This window comes from Felis catus, chromosome A1 (genome assembly GCF_018350175.1).
Source record: "Felis catus isolate Fca126 chromosome A1, F.catus_Fca126_mat1.0, whole genome shotgun sequence".
Taxonomy (NCBI): Eukaryota; Metazoa; Chordata; class Mammalia; order Carnivora; family Felidae; genus Felis; species Felis catus.
Genome location: NC_058368.1, coordinates 199,212,059 through 199,227,181, shown reverse-complemented (window position 1 = coordinate 199,227,181; position 15,123 = coordinate 199,212,059). Strand labels below are relative to the sequence as shown.

At 36.8% G+C, this 15,123-nt stretch overlaps 1 protein-coding gene and 1 pseudogene across 3 annotated transcripts in view; one reads left to right on the top strand and one right to left on the bottom strand.

Moving 5' to 3' along the window:
- Nucleotides 1–15,123, top strand: part of NDUFS4 (NADH:ubiquinone oxidoreductase subunit S4) — a 112,417-nt gene that overhangs the window by 58,487 nt on the left and 38,807 nt on the right. The window lies entirely within an intron of this gene.
- LOC102901777 lies at nt 5,494–5,840 on the bottom strand (annotated as a pseudogene).

The window sequence follows — 15,123 nt, the reverse complement described above, 5'->3', positions numbered from 1 at the left end:
ATGGAAAGATCTCATTCTTTTCTATAGCTGAATAATATTCCATTAAATATATATACATGTTAATATATATATATACACACACACCTATATGTGTATATACAAACCATACATACATACCACAAATTCTTTACTCATTCATCCATTGGTGGACACTTAGGTTGTTTTTATATCTTGGCTATTATAAATAATGCTATAATGAACATGGGGGTGCACATATCTTTTTAAATTAGTGTTTTTGTTTTCTTCAGATACATACCCAGAAGTGATATGTATGTGCTGATAGTTTTATTTTTAAATAAATAGTAGTTTTATTTTTAACTTTTTGAGGACCTTCCATGCTGTTTTCTACAGTGACTGCACTGTAGTTTACATTTCCACAAACAGTAACACAGGTGTTCCCTTTTCTCCACACCCCTACCACACTTGTTATTTCTGGTCTTTTTGATAGTAGCCATTTTAACAGGTGTGAGGTGATAGATCATTGTCATTTGATTTGCATTTAAAATCCCTGATCACTGATGATGTTGAACATCTTTTTATGTACCTTTTGGTCATCTGTATGTCTTCTTTGGAAAAATGTCTATTCAGTTCTTCTTCCAATTTTTTAGCCAGATTTTTGTTTGTTTTTTTGTTTTTGCTATTGAGTTGTATACATTCTTTAAATTTTTTGGATATTAGCCTCTTATCAGATATATGATTTCCCAATGTATTCGCTCATTCAGTAGGCTGCCTTTTTCATTTTGTTGATGGTTTTCTTTGCTGTGTAGAAAGTTTATAATTTGATATAGTCCTGTTATTTACTTTTACTTTTAAATCTGAAGAGTCATTGCCAAGACTGATATCAGGGAGCTTACTGTCTGTATTTTCTTCTAGAAGTTTTATGGTCTCAGGTCTTATGTTCATATCTTTAATCCATTTTGAGATAATTTTGTGTATGGCATAAGATCATAGTCAGTTTCATTCTTTTTCATGCGGTTGTCTAGTTTTCCCAACACCTTTTATTCAAGAAATTGTCCTTTCTCCATTGTGTATTTTTGACTCTGTTGAAAATTAATTGACCATGTATGCATGGGTTTATTTCTGGACTCTATTCTGTGACATTGGTCTATATGTGAATTTTTATGCCAGTGCTGTTGCTGTTTTGATTACTGTAGCTTTGTAATATAGTTTAAAGCCAGGGTGCATGATTCCTTTAACTTTGTTCTTTTTCAAGAATGGTTGGCTATTTGGAGTCTTTTTTAGGACTGTTTGTTCTATTTGAGAAAACTGCTATTGGAATGTTGATAGGAATTGCATTGAATCCATAAATTACTTTGAATGGTGTGGACATTTTAACAATATTCTTCCAGTCCATGAGCATGGAATGTCTTTCCATTTATTTCTGTCTTCATTTTCTTTTATCAGTGTCCCATAGTTTTCATTATACACGTTTACATCCTTGGTTAAATATATTCCTAGATAATTTTCTTTTTAATGCTATTTTAAATGAGATTGTATTCTTAATTTCTCTTTCTGATAGTTTATTATTAGTGTGTAGAAATGCAGCAGGTTTGGGGTGTCTGGTCGCTCAATCAGTTAAACGTCTGACTTCAGCTCAGGTCAGGGTCTCATGGGTTGTGGGTTTGAGCCCCTAATTGAACTCTGTGCTGACAGCTTGGAGCCTGAAGCCTACTTTGGATTCTGTGTCTCTGTTTCTTTGACCTTTCCCTGCGTGTGCTCTCTCTCTCTCAAAAAAAAAAAAAAAAAAAAAAAGTAAAAACATTTTTTTAATTTATAAAAAAAGAAAAGAAATGCAGCAGGTTTTTGTGTGTTGGTTTTGTATCCTGCACCTTTGTTAAAATCATTTTTAGTTCTAATATATATTGTTTTAAACATTTATTTTTGAGAGAGAGAGAGAGATATCGCGAATGGGGGAGGGGCAGAGAGAGAGAGATCCTGAGTGGGGGAGGTGCAGAGACAGAAGGAAACACAGAATCTGAAGCAGTCTCCAGGCTCTGAGCAAGCTGTCAGCACAGAGCCCCATGTGGGGTTCGAATTCACAAAGCATAAGATCATGGCTTGAGCCGAAGTCCAACACTAAACCAACTGAGCCACCCAGGCACCCCTAGTTCTAATATTTTTTGATGGGATCTTTTGGGTTTTCTGTACATATAACACCACGTCATCTAAAGAGTGACCATGTTATTTCTTCCTTTTCAATTTGGATGCCTTTTATAGCTTTTTCTTGCCTAATTGCTCTGGCTAGGACTTCCCATATTAATGTTGAACAGAAGTGGCAAGAGTGGGCATCTTTGTCTTGTGTCTGATCTTAAAGGAAAAGCTTTCAGCTTTCCACCATTGAGTATGTTGACTGTGGGCTTGTCACATGGCTTTTATTATGTTGAGGCACATTCCCTCTAAACCCACTTTGTTGAGTTTTTATCATAAATAGATGTTAAATTTTGTCAGATGCTTTTTTTGCATGTATTGAGTTGATCTTATAATTTTTATCTTTCATTTTGTTAATTTAATATTATCTCTGTTAATGTGTAATTTCTACCTTTTAATTCCCATTTGATTTCCCTCCCTTCCTTTTGCCTTCTCCTTTCTCTTCCTTTTTTCTTCTCCTCTCCTTTACTACCTTTGTCATCATGATTTTAGATTGAATACATTTTTAAAAACCCATTTCATCTCTTCTATTGATGTTTTATCTCTACCTCTTTTTTTAGTGAGTCCTTTAGGTATTATAGTATGCATTCTTAAGGTTTTATATTCTGCTATGAACTAGTAACATATCACTTTACATATAACCTTGAAACAGTGCTTCCATCTGTTACACTAGTCCTTTGTGTTAATGTTGACATACATTTTACTTCCCAATATAAGCCTCATAGTAAATTATTAATATTGCTTTAAACAATCAGTCATCTTTAAAGAAATTAAGAAACAAGGAGAAAAATCTTTTATATTTACCCACTGATTTACCATTTTTGGTGTTCTTCATTCCTCCATATAGATAACAGATTTCCATCTGGTATCTCTTTCATCCTGAAGAACTTCATTTTAACATATCTTATAGTGCACATCTATTGGGACAAAATGTCTTAGTGTTTGTGTATATGGAAATGCCTTCATTTTGCCTCTGCTTTTGAAAGACTTTGCTTTAGCTCAGGCTGCCATAACACCATAGACTGAGTGGTGTCTATAACAAATTTATTTTCTCATAGTTTGCGAGGCTAGAAATATAAGATTCAAATGCCAGCATGTTGGTTTCCTGTTAGGATGATCTCCCAGGCTTGTAGATGGCTGCCTTCTCACCTTGTCTTCACATGGCAAACAGAACGAGAGCAAATGTGAGTGTGCAGGCAGGCATGAGTAAACGAGTGCTCAGGTGTCTCTTATATAGGCACTAATCCCTTTATAAGAACCCCACATCTTGATTCATCTAACTCTAATTACTTCTCAAAGGCCCATCATGTTTCCAAATGCCATCCTATTTGGGGGTAAGCCTTCAATACATGGGTTTGTGGGGCAGAGGGACACTGAATGTTACAGACATTCTGCTCATAACAACCTTTTCACTGGTTATAGAATTCTAGGTTGAAGGTTTTTAACACTTTAAAGATGCCATTCCATTTTTTTAAAATTGTGGTAAATACACATAACACAAAATTCACCAACTTAGCCATTTTTAAGTGTACACTTCAGTGGCCTTAAGCTTATTTACAATGTTGTGCAGCCATCACCAGTGTCCATTTCTAGAACTTTTTCATGGTCTCAAACAGAAACTCTGAATCCATTAAACATTAACTCCCCATTACCCACTTCCCCAAATCTCTGGTAACCTTTATTAGGCCTTCTGTTTCTATGAATTTGCCTATTATTCGTTCTTCTTATGAGTAGATTCATGCAATATTTGTCCCTTTGTTACTGGCTTAATTTTTACATAATTCTTATAATGTGTCAGGATTTTACTTTTTAAGATTATCTACGTTGCATTGTGTATATATATGCTACATTTTGCTTATTCATTCATCTGTTGGTGGACAATTTGGGTTCTTTCTACCTTTTGGCTGTTGTGAATAATGCTGCTGTGAACATGGATGCACAAATATTTGTTCCAGTCCCTGCTTTCAGTTGTTTTGGGTATATGCCTGGAAGTGGAATGGTTGGATTATATGATAATTCTATGTTGAACTTTTGAAGAACTGCCATACTGTTTTCCACAGTGCCTGTACCATTTTCACATTCCCACCAGCAGTGCATAAGTGTTTCAATTTCTTCACATCCTCATCAACACTTACTTTCTGTGTTTTATATAATAGCCATCCTGATGGGTGTGAAGTGGTCTCTCATTGAGGGTGTCATTTGCATTTTCTTAATGACTAGCGATACGGAGCATCTTTTCATATGCTCGTTGTCCATTTGAATATCTTGAATATTCAAGTATTGTTCACATTTTTTATTTGGATTGTTTTTTGTTGTCGTTTTTAAATAAATATATTCTGAATATTAATCCCTTATCAGATATATGTCCTGTGCACAAATGTTTTTATTTTGATGAAATCCAGTTTATTTTGCTTTTGTTGCACATGCTTTCGTTGTCATATCCAGGAAGTTCTCCTTAAATTCAGTGTCATGGAATTTCCCCCCAGTGTTGTGTTTTCTTTCTTTTTGTTTTTTAAATTTTTTTAACGTTTGTTTATTTTTGAGAGACAATCCGCTTGCGGTGGGGGGAGAGGAGGGGGAGACAGAGAGAGGGAGTCACAAAATCCGAAGCAGGCTCCAGCTCTGATGTGTCAGCACAGAGCCTGGCGCGGGTCTCTAAACTCACAAACCACGAGATCATGACCTGAGCCCAAGTCAGTTGCTCAACGGACTGTACCACCCAGGTGCTCCAACCCCCCTCCCCACTCCCCAGTGTTTTCTTAGGAGTATTATAGTTTTAGCTCTTACATTTAGGTCTTTGGTCCATTTTGAGTTAACTTTTGTATTTGCTATAAGGTAAGATTCCAATTTCATTCATAGGCATTTGGATATGCAGTTTCCTTGGCTTTGGATATGCTTTCTTCATTGAATAGTTTTGGTACTTTTATTTTCCCCCCATCTAACCTTCCCAACAATTGTGTTGTAAATGCCTTTCTCATGTTTCCTATAGAGGTGTTGCCAGCCAAGATAAGGGAGAATTAAGGGTTGCACATACAGACAAGAAGTAGGTTTGAGACATTTAATTTCAGTCTCAATAAAGAAAGAAGGATTACTCTGCCACAGAGAGGTTCCAGTTCCAAGAATTTTGACCTGATGGAGTAATGTAGGTGGTGTATATATAAAGTAGACAGGGCCCAGGGAATGGATGGAGACAATTATGACAGAAGTGACTGGTCAGAAAACAGGTGTTTTCACATTTTGTTAGCTACAGTATAGACCCTAGAGCTGCCTCATTTCCTCTCCTCCCCTGCTCCCCACACCTGGTTAGTCCTTCCTAGAAGCCCTTGCCGTGGCCACTTGGGCCCACTATAACTCCTGCTGCACCTGAGCCAGGGTCTTCTCTGTAGCGCGGTCTGCTGTTCAGGATCCCAGAGCTGGGATTTGTATTGCTTAATTTCAGCTCTGATATAGTCCAGCCTCTTTCCCACTGTGTGGCCCAAGCTTCTCCCGTCTCCTCTTTGACCAGCACAGGACCCAGAAATTTAAAGACCATGTTGGACCAAACCAGCAGGGCCAATTCCTCCTTAATGATATTATTTTTATTAGTTGCACCTCAGGCTTCTGCTGCCCAGACATGGATTTAACTCAGGTCCTTCTGTAGCTGCTGATATCTCCACTTCTCCCTGTAGCTTCTTCTGGATTAGTTTAGCCATGGCAGGGATGAAGGCCTGCATGGAGTTGGGAGAGGGGCTCTGGGTCTCATACTCTGGAAGGTACCTGAACTCGCCTTTCTGCCTGACATTCTCCCTTCACTATTAATTGAAGTATACCAGTCTTGGCCTCTTGTTGAAAATCAGTTGACTATATATGCAAGAGTTTATTTTGGGGCTGTCTGTTCTATTTCATTGGCCTGTATCTGTCCTTATACCAGTACCACACTATTTCAAATGCTATAGCTTTACATAAGTTTTGAAATCAAGATATTTGAGTCCTCTTTGTTCTTCTTCTTCAAGATTTGTTTTGAGGCCAGAATTCCATATGAATTTTGTGATGAATTTATGTGTCTGCAGAAAACATAACTGAGATTTTGATAGAGTTTGCATTAAATCTGTAGGTTGATTGGGTAATGTTGTCATCTGAACAATATTAAGACATGCCAGTCCATGAACACGAAATGTCTTTCCATTTATTTTTGTGTTCTCTAATTTCTTTAAACAGTGTTTTGTAGTTTTCAGTGTACATGTCTTTCACCTTCTTGGTTTATTCCCAGGTATTTTATTCTTTTTAATACTATTGTAATTGGAATTGTTTTCTTAATTTTCTTTTCATATTCTTTATTGCTAGCATTGAGAAACAAAACTGGGGGGCACATGGGTGTGTCAGTTGGTTAAACATCCGACTTCTGTTCAAGTCTTGATCTTGTGGTTAGTGAGTTTTGAGTCCCACATTGGGCTCTCTGCTATAGCACAGAGCCTGCTTCAGATCCTCTGACCACCCCGCCCCCCCCACCGCCCCTTCCTTGCTTGTGCTTTCTCTTAAAAATAACTAAACATTAAAAAAAAAAAGTTAAAAAAAAACACACAACTGGGTTGCGTGTGTGTGTGTGTGTGTGTGTGTGTGTATCTTGGTACTTTGCTGAACTTGTTCATTAGCTCTAACAGGTTTTGTGAGTGTGTATGGAGTCCTATAAATCTATGAACAGAGATAATTTTACTTTATTTAGAATTTGGATGCCTTTTATTTATCTTGGGTAATTGCTCCTTTTCAGAACTCTGCCTCAAAAAGGTTTTACCTTAGCAACCGTAAGCTCCTAAATCCTACTTTCTCTGCTCTGATACTAACTACTATGTTGTGCTTAGGCTTCGCCATGGTCTGCAGTGTGCTTCCAGGCATAAAGCTGAGATAGTTAAGGACTACATCATGAATTCTCCTTCCAGGGATTACACTGTGATTCTGCCTACCATCCAGTTGTCCAGTATCTGAAAATAGTGCTTAAAGTAACTTTCCCAGTTTTATATGTCAAGGGCAGTAGTCTGGTAACACTTAATTCCATCGTGGATGGCAGTTAAAGTCCATTTACATACTACATTGTGATGATTTTTTTTTTAATTTTTTTTTCAACATTTATTTTTGGGACAGAGAGAGACAGAGCGTGAACAGGGGAGGGGCAGAGAGAGAGGGAGACACAGAATCGGAAACAGGCTCCAGGCTCTGAGCCATCAGCCCAGAGCCCGACGCGGGGCTTGAACTCACAGACCGCGAGATCGTGACCTGGCTGAAGTCGGACGCTTAACCGACTGCGCCACCCAGGCGCCCCGACATTGTGATGATTCTTTTACAATAATGGCTTTGTTAATGAATCAGTACTTTTTTTTAAACTACCTTTAACAGTTTGTTCAGGTACTGATTCTCTCAATTCTTTCTATAGAACATAGAACATGTTTAATGACACCCCAACACACTACATACTATGGCTGAATTTAGGTTTCATTTTAGTATACAGCCAGACTTCGGCTCACAGTAATTGAGTCATGCTTACCAAGACCCAGTTGTATTTGTTTCCTTAAGTTTCTATGCTAGTTTTCCTTGAAATTGTGATTATATAATTTAATTGAATACTATGATCTGATTGCTATATAGGGGACAAAGAATTCTTTCTATTACAGTTCTGTTGAATACTTTGAAAAGGCAATATAATGGAGGGGCACCTGTGTGGCTGGCTCAGTTGGTTAAACATCTGGCTCTTGATTTCTTGATTTTGGCTCAGGTCATGATTTCATGGTTCATGAGTTTGAGCCATACATTGGGCTCTGTGCTGACTGCATGGAGTCTGCTTGGGATTCTCTATCTCCCTCTCTGTCTGCCCCTGCCCACTTGTTCACACACACTCTCTCAAAAAATAAATAAACATTTAAAAAAAAGAAAAGAAAAGACGATAATGGTGCATTTCTTTAAAAAAAGTTTGGGGCGCCTGGGTGGCGCAGTCGGTTAAGCGTCCGACTTCAGCCAGGTCACGATCTCGCGGTCTGTGAGTTCGAGCCCCGCGTCAGGCTCTGGGCTGATGGCTCGGAGCCTGGAGCCTGTTTCTGATTCTGTGTCTCCCTCTCTCTCTGCCCCTCCCCCGTTCATGCTCTGTCTCTCTCTGTCCTAAAAATAAATAAACATTGAAAAAAAATAAATAAATAAATAAATAAAAAATAAATAAGAAAAAAAGTTTTTTTTAAAACATTTATTCATTTTTGGGAGACAGAGACACAGCGCAAGCAGGAGTGGGGCAGAGAGAGAGGGAGACACAGAATCTGAAGCAGGCTCCAGACTCTGAGCTGTCAGCACAGAGCCTGATGTGGGGCTCGAACTCATGAACTGTGAGATCATGACCTGAGCAGAAGTCCGATGCTTAACGACTGAGCCACGCAGGCACCCTGATGATGGTGAATTTTTAATGAATTCTGTCAAATTAGGTGGAGGTGAAACAATTACAAAAGATTATAATGTAAAAAGGAAATCATAAAATTCTAGACAGATTTTGGACTCTGTTTCCCAAATGTCTTTGCATTCTAACTTCACAATAAAAACCCCCCAAACTAATAAATTAACTTATTTTCCTGGTAACTTGTCAAAGAAACGACACTTAGAATTCTAATCATTGGACCCATACTCAAAGAAAAAATACTGGCCCTATTATCAGATTATTAGAAGAGTGTACATGTATGCTTTTTAAGTGAAAATACAATGTATAAGGTGTGAATGTATATGTGTGCACATGCATGCACATGTGTGTGTATATTTACTTACTTTGGTGGTCCCCTGTCGTCACTAGTACTTTCAGCTAATTGACTGTCAATTCCTGAGTAGAAAGGAGACTTCTGTTGGGTAATTTCACTTTTATTCTAAATTAACAAGGAATTGTCTTACACATCTTAATGTGCCTCCTCACAGTCTAGTTTGATCTTCACATCTTTGCCTCTTGAATATTGCTTTGTTAAACAGAAGCATTTAGGGGCTTCTGGGTGGCTCAGTTGGTTAAGTGTCTGACTGCAGCTCAGGTCGTGATCTCATGGCTAGTGAGTTCGAGCCCCTCATCGAGCTTGCCACTGCTGTCAACGCAGAGCCTGCTTCAGATCTTCTGTTACTCGCCCCAACCCTGCCTCTTCTCCGTTTGCATTCTCTCTCTCAAAAATAAATAAATCTTTAAAAAATCTTAAAAAAAAAACCATTTAGCTTTGGATCTGTTATTTTTTATTACTTCCAGCCTCCTTTGCAGATTTAATTAATTTCATTTATTGCTTAAACTATTTCTTGATTTTAAGAAGTTAATTTACCTTCTGTTCCTTTGCTTTGATATTTTTTCAACAATTATTTGATATTTGGTTCTTTGCTGCTATGGCTTTTGTTTTCATAGTTCTTAACGTATGTTGTGTGTATGTCAGCCTTTTAATTTATTACCAGGGTATGAGGAGGACTGTTGGATTAAAAAATTGGATCTTTTCAGACTATTCCAAGTGCTCTGTGGCCACACTTTTTTGTCCTTTTATTTCGCCTTCTGAAAAAGCTCCTACATGCCTGATAGCTACATGACTTAGTGATTTAAAAATCCCAAAACTTCTGGAGCATTGGATTAAAAAGAAAAAAAAAAGTTGCCTTAACTGTTACAAAGTTGATCATTATTATTATAGCTTTCTTCTTAAAATTATTAGCTTAGTAACTTTCAAAATGATTCAGAGAAGCATGTTGGTTTTCACTGACACAATATTGATCATTTAATTTGTGAGGCATTTTTTTTTTGTTTTTTTTTTTTAGTAACTTTCAGTTGTTTCAAAATTAATAGAAACCAAAGATTGTTTCGTGTGTTTCCTTGTATAAAAATGAAGTCTCCCAATGAATTTTCCTGATTTGAGGGGGGGAAAGTTTTAGCATTTTTAAAAAATTGTAGCATTCTCTCATAAAATAGCTGATTAGTAGACTTGATTTGGCTATGCCATATGTTAAATCATGTACTACAAAATTAACTATATACAGTACAAATCTGAAAATAATTGCTATCCGCACACCATTGTGTTGAGAAGGAACAATTTATTTTGCCCTTCAAGGTCCCTCTGGATGGACCAAGAACCAAGTTGACATGAGACAGATTAACAGGAGACAATAACATTTCATGGTGTACATTTGGCAGTTCACATAGCCTTGGAGTTCGAAAGACAGTTGAGCAATATGATGCCTCTTGGAGCTAAGGAGAGGGTGGGAATCTGAGGATACAAAGGGGAGAAAGACTTAGCAGGAAGGTAAGAGGAGATGTTTAAAAAAACAAGAGTTGCCTTATTATATAGATAAATTTCTTAGGTAAAGAGGAATCTCTGTTAGTAGCTCTCTTTCTGGTACAAATAGGCAGTTGAGGGAGAGGTAAAGAGCTTTTCCTGAATGTGCTGGGTTTTGATTGATTTTAGTTCAAAATGATGTCCATGCCAAATTGACCCATATTGGTGTGGCCTACCCTTGGCCCCTACAATTACAAAGAGATTGTGTGATGTTTCAGAGTTATATTTTGGGCAGTTAATTAGATTTTAGATGAGTGTTAACCTTTTCATGGCAGTTTCTTTTGGTAGCTGCTCTTATAAAGTAATATAACATCATTTAGGTCATTTTTGAGGAAAATTTGTTAAATTTTTGGTATGTTTTTACAAGTCAAAAACCAAACTCATCTTCTGTAGTTTTGCGTGGAAGAACGCACACTAAATAAATCCAAGCCAATTAATATATACCTGTGCCTTGAGAGGATAAATGGAAGTTGGCTTCCCTTTTGGTGGCAATACAAAATTTGACCACAGTTTTGGAAAGCAATTTGATGACATATTACGGACCATGAACATTCTTATAACCTTTGACTTTATCAGTTCTACCCTCAGTTGTGGTTAAAGGAATTAGGTTACAGGGATTTTCATTGCAGTATAGTGGAAAAGCAATAATAACAAGACAGTGTGATTTTTCAATAATGAGAGATTGCTGATCGATCTATCTTGGCCACTAGCTCAGGAAATGAATGGGTGAGTCCTGGTGCATTGCCTCAGCCAACTGCTCCATCCCAGGAGATTCCTGAGGGGGCTGGACAAATTGGAACCATAGCTCCTGGCTGCGTTTGCCAACACTGTTGCTGAACAAACTTGTTGCAAGAGAAGCCAATAACTCAAGAGACAAGGGTTTGGAAAAAAGAAAGGGAGAAATTTATTTCAGGGGCCAGCAGCCATTGGAGGTGGCAGGTTCAAGCCTTAACAACCTACCTCTCTGCTGGCAAGATGGATACCTGGAGTTTTATAGGGAAAGTTTGTGGTGGGGGGTGGTCCATGCAAGAAAGCAAGCAGAGAGCTCATGATCACAGGTGGAATTCAGTATGTGTTTAGCCCATGATCATGGTCTGAGAAGGGGATGTGTAGGGTATGGTCTTCTAGACACTCATTTACTATTCGAGCCTTTCTGGTCTGGCAGTTGGAATGTTCAGTCATTGCAAAATGTCTTCGTCAATGCCTCAAGAAAGTGCAGTAAGAAATAAGCACAATACATTTTAGTTAGAGTGTGAGTTAAGCAGTCTTGTCTATTTCTGGTTTTAACCATTGGCGTCTGTAGTTTAGTAAGAGGGCTCACTGACAGAATTGGCTAAGACATTGTGACATATTAACTTAATAGACTATTAATGAGGATTATGGGGCACCTGGGTGGCTCAGTCGGTTGGGTGTCTGACTTCGGCTCAGGTCATGATCTCACAGCTTGTGAGTTCGAGCTCTGCATTAAGCTCTGTGCTGACAGCTCAGAGCCTGGAGCCTGCTTTGGATTCTGTCTTCCTCTCGCTCTGTCCCTCCCCCGCTTACACTCTGCCTGTCTCTCAAAAATAAATAAGCATTAATTTTTTTTAAATAGACTACTAATAAGGATTAAAACAAATATGAAAACTAGGTCAAAAGAATCAATGCAAAATAACTGTATTATTATAACTATGTAAAGTGGAATTGTATATGGATATTTATTGGTAGGTAAAACAGTTAAGAAAACGGTTGCTAGGGTGTTAAGCATATGGATATATTTTTATAAATTTCTCTTTAATATTATTAAGTGTTTACCAGTATCGTTAAAATCTTAAGTATCTTGAAGGAATCATCTTCTCTGTCCCTCTTTGGTCAGATATTTTCTGATACTCTTTCACCTTTAAAATTTGATTAAATTTTTTTTATTTAATCCTTCCAAACAGTGCTATTACATAGCTTCTGTGATACAGTTTTTAAAGGAGGAAATGGACATAGAGTTTAAGCAACTCGTCAGTACTGCATAGGTAGCAAATGGTGGTCCTTGGGTTCCTCCAGATTTATCTGAATCCTACTTGCTTTCTCTTAACCAATATTGTATTTTCCATTGTGATTATTTAGTTATTTCTGCCACGCATCACCCCTACCATGGGTGCACAAATTGTAAATTTATTCAGGAATAAAATTTTGTCTTTATATCCCCTGCAGCCTCTGGCATGGATAACTTGGCATAATAGGATCTTTCATTTTGAGTTGAAATAAAGTAAATTATATCTTATTCTTTCAGTTTCATGAATGTTGTAGGCTTATCAGTATGTGTTTTCATACTTAACACAACGCATTTAACATATTTTACTCAGTGTTTTTGATTTGTACAACAAATGGGACATTCAGCCCTTGTTTTTAAAAAGCTACATTTTTCTCTCCTCCAAACTTGAAGCAGCTTATGGACTCTAATTACAAAACCCTTTGTTGTATTTTGATTACTAACTCATTTTTCAAGGAAGATGGGAGATTTTCTGTATCTTAACACCAGCTTCCCATTACTTATTCACTCCGTTCTTTTTAAAAAGTTCAATATTACTTTTTATGAGAATAGAGTTGATGTCTGTACTGTTTTGAGCATTATGTCTAGTAACTAATACATAGTAGGTGCCAAAAAATACGTTGAGTAAATGAGATACATTCTTTTTATTGTCTAAGGTAAGCACTTTATATACATTAGTCCTCATTTTACTTCATTTAGTTAATTTTATAGATGGTGAATGAAAAGAAGTTTATTTGCCCAAAGTTGTGATTTGGTATTCTTCTAACCCAGTTTGACTCAGCCCTTTGCTTTTAACCATTGCTCCTGTTCACAAAGAGCTAGGAGTAATGAAAATAGTTAGGGATTGATACTCATGTGTAATTCTTAGTTTGATTATGTGTTACATGATTTTCAGAGTCATTTGCATGTTACTGTTTCTATCTTAGCATTTTATTTAAAACTGAACTTTTGGTTCCGTGATAGCCTTGCCCAGTATACAGAACATAATGTTGCATTCCAATACTTGTTTCATTACCTGGTTGGATTCCCACATCAATGTGTTGCTTTAACAGACAAACAAAAGTCAGTTCTACTAGCACACCTCTAATGTATTTTTACAGTTTTTATTTGTATCTGAATTTTGATGACCACTGACTTTTTAGAAGTGCTTAAAGTTCTTCCATGATAAGTAAATACCTATAGTTATGCTGTCAACTCTTTATATTGTTCAAACTATAAAATTTATTTTGTAAACTGTCCTTCATTATTTATGAGACCACTTAGTGAGTTTCTTGTGCAAAGTATCTGTAGGGTACTTGAAAGGAAGTTTTTATTACAGATTTTTTTTTAACGTCTTTCATGGTTGAAGTAGAATATAAACGCAGTCTTCAAATTTAGATCAGTTTTAGCCCTAGAATAAATTTAAATACATAATTGGTAACTAAAAGCTTGCAGTAGAACAAGTTTCTATAAGCAGTATTTGTACTTAATGTTCCAGCATGTGCTCTATTAAAACTTTTCAACATCGATCCATACATGCAATTTATTGACCTTATTACCCAGAAACCTGGTTAAAATTTTGGCTCTTCTGGATGCGCTGGGAGATCTGTCAAAATTTCACCAAAGTGGTGAAAACCTTTTTCATTTATTTCTCTTTATGACAAGTGTAAACTATTAAGGTTAAGTGGGTGGGGCAACTGGAAGTAATTACTAAGGCCAGTGGCATTTTTGTGGTTTAATAAAGGCAGAAGCTAATTATTCAGTTTTTATTTAAGTGAAATGGTGCCAGAAAGGAGGTTCCTGCAGAGCAGCTGCACTCCTTCAGTGTTACCCTAATTTACCAAAGACACAACTGTCACAAACAAAACTTTTAAACTTGATATATAACCACAAAAGTAAGGAGGCTTTTGTTTGGAGTGCATGCAGAAGAACTCCTTTATACAAATCAACCGGCAGATGACGGACAATGATGAAAATTTGATTCTTTGAAGTCATAATAGTCATTGAAATGTGTGAAATTCTGGTATTGAAAAGAGAGCGACCAGCAAGACTCTAAATCCTGGGTGGTTGCAAGAAGCTTGCTGGGAGGTTTTTCTGCATTTTGACACCAACTTCCCATTGCTTGTTCCCTGCTTCCTTTGTTAAAAAAAAAAAAAAAAAAAAAAGTTGAATTCACACAACATAAATGGGGACAGTTGATAACCGAATCATACAGTTTTTATATGGAAAACAAATATTTTATAATGGAAATTGGTATTTGAAAGAATAAAGTTCATTTACATCTACTGGCATATACTTTCTTAATGATTTTTTAAATTCCTCTTCCGTTTAAGTAGACTTGTGAGATAGAAGGTCAGCTGTAAGCTCTTCCAGAATTTAAGACTGTGGAGGAGATGGTGCTGAAAGAGAGGAACTTTGGAATTGTGAGGTGCATCTTTTCAGGAGCAAATATTTATCTGAATGCCCTTCAGTCTATGAATCATTAGGCACGTTTCTTAAGATCGCATTATGGTACATATGATTGGTGTTTGTGAAATTTTATTAAGATAGTAACATTATTTAATTGGAATACAGGTTTTATGCTTGACTCAACTGTTTAAAAATTAAAAGTTTTAAAACTCAGAAAATTAGTGTATATTATCTAAAGGATAACTTGATTTATGAGAATTTATACATAAT